Here is a 6,344-nt window from a genome sequence, read left to right as displayed (position 1 = left end):
TCTTGCTTCCTCATCTCCCCAAAATCTTCGAAGAGCCCCTCTCCAGTCTTCCTCATTTCTGCAAGCTGCATCACTGTCCACCTGGTTAGATGGCTCCATTATATCCCTTATCCTCATCACTTCTGCTGAGCCTCCCAATGAATCTGCACCCAGTCCGAAGCTCTCCATTCACAGCACCATTATCCTATTATTTCAAGATCACCCCCTCCAGGGTGGCCTCTACCCTCCCTTATCACAGAAACTATCACAGTACCCCCAATTGCCCTGACAACTAAAACATCAAGACCCTCACAAAGAAAGTTTGATGGGGACTACTCCAAGGGCAATAAACCAATGAAGAAGGGCAAGAAATTGAGACAAAAAATGGGGGACTCAATTTCCTTAAAAACTCTAACTCTGAGTACTACACCATTCTCTCTCAGAGGTGGGCCATGGAGTTTCTATGCTGTCAGTCAAAAATCAAACGGTGGACTTAGGTGGAACTCTGGAAACTTCCTTAGGATTCCCAATAAATTTGGAGGGCAGGAGGGGTGAAAGCTAATGCTAGTCCTTTCCTCTGAGAGCACTCACTGTCTCCTATGAGAGCGTCCCTCTTTCCCCTCTCCTAACCTTTCTGATAAATTTATGCTTATTACTCTGAGAAAAATAAAGAGAAAAGAAAAATATTTTTACCTAGTTTAAGTAGTTCTTGTCAATCTCTTCTATTACAATATAAGCTCTACTACGATTGTACTCCTGTGTATATTTTTGTTGTTGTTGAATAGCACATTTCCTGGAACATAATTGGCCTTCAAGGAATATATGTTAAATGAATCAAACTAACAATTCAAAATAGCCAAGCTATGGAACCAACCGAGGTGCCCTTCAACAGATGAATGGATAGAGAAAATGTGGTACACATACACAATGGAGTATTACTCAGCTATAAAGAAGAATGAAATTATGGCATTTGCCAGTAAATAGATGAAACTGGACACTAACGTGCTAAGCGAAATAAGTCAATCCCCTCAAAACAAAGACTGAATGTTCTCTCCAATATGTGGATGCTGACTCACAATAATCAGGAAGGGAGGAGAGGAGTGGAGGTTCACTGGATTGGACAGAGGGTTGTGGGGGGAAGTGAGGGAAAACGGGAATGGGAAGGGCAGTAGAATGAATCAGACATAAATTTCTTATGTTCGTATATGAATACACGACTAGTGTTGTTGGAGGCCACTGCCCTGTAGGGCCCGCAGTGGTGGCTGGCCTCGCCCTATGGCGCCAAGAAGCCCAGCTGCAAGTGCTTTCTATTGGCTGACTGATCTCCTCCACGTCCGTGCTTAGCTCGTGATCAGTACATGTCCTCATTACCCACCATTAAGTCTCCACGAGCCAAACGCCTGACCCATTAAGGTGATTGGCTGTTATATCCCATAAAGCTGCATATTTTGCGCAGCGGCGGGAGCAAGCAAGGCAGAGCAAGCAAGGCAAGGAGGGCAGGCAGCAGCTGCGGGAGGAGAAAAGAGGAGAGGCGGCCGCGGCGCGACGAGAGAGGAAGAAGAGAGAAGTGACAGCTGCACGAGAGAAAAGAAGGAGAGAGAAAACTGCACGACAAGAGAAGAAGGAGAGAGAGAGCTGCGCGACAAGAGAAGAAAAAGAAGATGGCGGCGGTGGAGGAGGAGGAAGAACCAGGCACTCGGCTCAGAAGCTCTCCCATAAAAATAAAGACCTTAAAACTTCATTTGAGAGCCGAGTCTTCGTTGTACTCGCTGGACGAGACCAGTGTAACTCCACATCCTGTACAACCACAAAAATGGGAAGTTATACTCCATATGTGTATGATTGTCAAAACACATTCTACTGTCACAAAAAAATAAAAATTAAAAAAAATTTAAAAAGAATTAAGCTTAATGGTGCTGTGATTAAAATGCAAGCTTAAGGCGCACCTTGTAATTAGGGTGATAATCTTAGTGAGATTTTAATTCATTGTATTTGCATTTCTGATCATCCTTTGCTCTGCATATGTGTCTACTTGGGTTGATCAGTAGCATTCTCCGGTCAATGGAAAAGATGGATCCAACTTAGAACTAGGGAGAGCACTGCTCTGCTTCAAGGCTCCAAGTCTATTGCAAGGCAGTAGTCTTAAAGTCTAAGATTGGTTTTAAGTGAGAAGATTACTAAATTAAAATTATTTTGGTGGGGGGGGGAGAATCAAAAGTTCTATTTATTCTGAAACCAGGCTGAGAAATATCCATTAAACTGCATTCTGCATAGCACCCAAAAACAGAGTGCCAGCTGGGAGGTCCCTGAAGGAAGATGGTGTGAGTTGTTACTTCTCTGGGTAAAAAGTGAGACATAAGTGATAAGCAGATGAATGTGAATGGTGAACCTGAAAGTACAAGACAGTGAGTGCTTTCATATTACTAGTCCTGTTCATGCAAGGTTTGGTCATCAAAAAAAAATAATTTAAAAAATCATGAAGAAATGTTCAGAACATGCATGTCAATTTCATTAATTTCTGCTGACCAAAAGTTCAGGAAAGGGGTACTTTCAGTAAAGAGCTCCTGACTCAAGGAATGTAGCCACCTACCTTCTCCTGGAAAAGACTGAATGAATGGCTTGCTGCTGCTGGGAGATAGAAGCAGAAGCTGATTTCATTTGGGGGCCAAACAAGATGCTGGATCTGGAGTTTCCTCTGTGGGAAAGAAAAAGGATAAGTGAAAAGAATTGGATATAAATTCACTCCTGGTAATGAACCAGCAACTTTTCACACAAGAGAGAAACACCATCAAATAGCCTTATCTAAAAGTTTGTAGTTCTCAGCATCAATAAGCTAGTTTGCATCTAATAATTTCATACTGGAGAAGATTCCATTTCTGGAAATGCTCTATGGAGCAAAATACTATATACTCCAGCACATTATCCTGTCCCTTTCTTCTAAAAGATGCCAAAGAACATGATTACAGACATCAAATAACCGACTCTAAGTTCTGCTTTTCAGTGGGAATAAAGGGTGTGATGGTGGACAGTCATGGATGACTTTTACTTCAGCATTCTGAATCTGATCTGGGTAAAGTTCCTTGCAATAGTTCCTGAGTGTTGGTAACAGTATTAAGTCTGTAGATAAAGGATCAAATGGAGTGAACTATTGTTTAGAGTATTAACAGCTATTATATTTCATTTTAACAACAACATAAAGTTACCCAAAACTTAATTTGAGTGGATTTTATATGAAATATACAGTAGAATCATAGCATCATCTATTGGTAGCCAAGATAAAAAGACTTAAGAACAAGGACTCTGCTATAGAGCTGGATGATGGGTTTCACTTTTACACAAAAATAGTTTCTTCTTTAGAAAGTACAGAATATCCCCCAGTCATAATTATAACTGATTTAGCAAAAGCAGAGAAATGACCTCAGGAAACATACCCAGGTTTTAAGACAGATTTGTAGGTAATGGACCTGAAAGGAATTTTGATCTGAATTTATTTTCCAACAATTTCAAATATAATTTCTCATCTGTATGTAGATATACACAGGCACGAACACACAGTCATACACACGGTCATACACAAACACTTCTCTATCAGATCAGGGTAATTTTTTATTGCAGGTCTCTTTTAATATTGGCTAACAAAACCTATCCCCAACCTAACAGATAACACACAAACATACAGCCATTTCCACACTTCCTCACAGTGAAAAGCTCTCATAACAAGATACCAGAAGGTCAAGAGAGACAATGCTTTAATGGCTGGGCTTTGAGGACAATTCTGTTGGCAAGACAGGCAATTCCCTCAGAACAGATGGCCTCCATGGCTACCATATTGGTGGCAATAAGGGCTGAAGGGGTGCCAGTGCTGCTGCCTTCTGAACCTGCCCCACTTTTCAGGGGCAAAGCGCCCACACTCAGTGCTTCACCTGGGCTTCCCTTCTTATTCTGGTGGGTCTTGATATGCTTTGACAGGCGATCACTCCTCATGAAGCGCTTAAGACACTCAGAGCAGGCAAATTTCTTCTCACCTGTGTTCGTGTGTTTATGTCTCTGCAGCTCATCCGAACGTGTAAAGCGTTTCCCACAATATGACTAGGCACACATGAATGGTCTTTCACCTGTATGCCAGTGCAAGTGTGCCCGTAGGAGTGAGGTCTTGCATATACATTGCCACAGCCTTTGCTGTTTCTTTTTGCCAGAATCCCCAGAACCCCTTCCTTCACTGTCTTTACAGTAAGGGCAGGTGCATGCTTCTTGCCGGGTCCTCCAACCAGCCTGGGGTTGGGGATCTGGGCTGTTCTCTCCTTCTTCTCCACCTGCTGTGTCATGATGTATCCCATCACCACCAGCCCCATGGAGGCCAAGTTGAGCTCCATGATCACCTGGGGTATTTGCTATAGCCAACGGCAGGCCTGGAAGTTGGTGCACCTGAATTCCTGAAGTATCCAGCGCACTGAGGTTAATAGTCTGGAGGCCTGGCGTGCAGGAGAGCTGAGCAGCATTCACAGTGACAGTGCCGGCAGGGATGGAGGCAGCTGAGGCAATGGGTGTAGGGGTGGTGTTGCTGCTGCTGGTCTGCCCCAAGGAAACACCCTGCATTGGGGCCAAAGTGATTGTCTGGGCCTGTGGGTTCTGAACTTGGAGGTTCTGCAGCTGAAGAGTTTGCCAACTGACCTGTCCATTGGGCCCCACTGTTGGTGTCCAGATGATGATGGGGCCAGAGTTTGGAACGGCCTGAAGCTGGAGGTTCTGGAGGGTTTCCTGGGAGATAGCTTGAGTTGTAAAGGTCTGCCCTGACAATGGTGCTGCTTGGAGGGCCTGAAGACCTGTTCCCCTTGAACTAACTGAGGCTGAATAAGAATTTGTTGTTGCTGTGTCTGCTGGTTTTGTTCTCCTTTTTGCTGATTTGCTTGCAGTGAACCTCCAGATGTCTGGTTCTGCTGGATGTTCAAGGCATCAGACCCCTGTAGCCCACTAACCCTCTGGGGTGTCTGGTCTTGAGAATTGGTTCCTGAGGATCCACTGGTGGTAAAGTTCATAATTCCCATGTTGCTGGTGGTAGTAGTTGTTGAGTAGTTATTGGCATTGGTGAAAAAGGAGCTGGAACTGGCTTGTGATAACACTAAGCTGGCAGAACTGATGGCAGTCCCTGAGGTGACAGGCGGTGAGACACTCTCCTGGGACCCAGAGCTGCTAATCATGACTGCTTGAGAGCTGGGAGTCAAGGTAGCTGCAGAAACACTGATGACAGGTAGTAAGGTGATATTCCCATTCAAGGCCACTGGTACACTGATCACATATCGAGTCTGTCCTGAGAGCACATTATTAGCCAGGCCTCGGAAGGGTACAGCCTGCTGGAGTAGGTTTGGCAGAGCAGCAATGATGTTGCCTCCACTTCCTCGATTTGTTATGATCTGCTGGTTTGCACCTGGTATGATCTGTATTTGACCAGAACCATCCTGCTGCACTTGTGTCCCAGTGGCAGCAAATTGCAGCTGCTGCCCATCAACGGTTTGGAACTGTGGGATTACTTGATATTGAATGTTAGGCATCACTCCAGGCAGTCCTGTCAGAACTTGCTGGTTCTGTAAGTTGGAGGCAGCAGCCACAACAGACTGCCCACCAGACGCTGTGCGATTCTTGGAAGACTCACTGCCTCTGCTGCCATTGGCATTGTTGCCACTCTGTTCCTTTGAGGTATGAGTAGCCCCAGAGGAGGAAGAGATGATCTGCCAGCCATTGGCACCCTGTGAAAGTTGTGTGGCTATGAGGTCAAGCTCACCTGTGCCCCCTGACTGCCTTGGACCCTGGGAGTTGTTGCTGTTCTCGTTGGGTGACTCAATTCTGCTGCAGACTGCTGCCAGCAGAGCCAAAAGGGATGGCTGGGATTCCTGCCCTCCCCCTTTTCCACCTCCTCCTCCACTGCTGCTGCTACTGCCTGTGCAGCTGCTTCAAGTCTGAGAAAAGGCACCATCACCATTTCCATTTGTCCCCATTATTGCCACCAACTCCTTTTTCAATCTTCCCCACTGCTATTATTTCATCCATGGAGTAAGCTTGGTTGCTCATGGTGGCAGCTGAGGGGCGAGCTCAAGGGGGTCCTGTCCGGGGGGGGTGGGGGGGCCTGGAAAAACGGGGATGCTGATGAGGTGAGCGAACTCAGACTGCACAGGGAGGGGGTGGGTAAAGAGGAGTAAATTAAAAAATTTAAGAGCAAAACTTTAAGGTTTTCCTAATGGGTTTTATTCTAAGAAACAGCATGGCGAGATACAGACCAGATTCTCAAAAACTGGAAAGAAAACAAAATCTTCATACTGGGGCCAATTATTATGTCTTAATCCTGAGCAGAAACTCAATTTTTATAGGCA

The 6,344-nt window shown here is 45.2% G+C and overlaps 1 pseudogene across 1 annotated transcript; it reads right to left on the bottom strand.

Annotated features, from left to right (window-relative positions):
- Positions 1-3,711: 3,711 nt before the first annotated feature.
- LOC306644531 (transcription factor Sp1-like) lies at positions 3,712-6,089 on the bottom strand (annotated as a pseudogene). Its single transcript has one exon. The product of its transcript is annotated as a transcription factor Sp1-like (transcript).
- Positions 6,090-6,344: the final 255 nt, after the last annotated feature.

Source organism: Sciurus vulgaris (assembly GCF_902686455.1).
Source record: "Sciurus vulgaris genome assembly, chromosome: 14".
NCBI classification, from domain to species: Eukaryota; Metazoa; Chordata; class Mammalia; order Rodentia; family Sciuridae; genus Sciurus; species Sciurus vulgaris.
The sequence above is the reverse complement of the archived record's forward strand: the minus strand, read 5'-3'. Positions and strand labels throughout refer to the sequence as shown.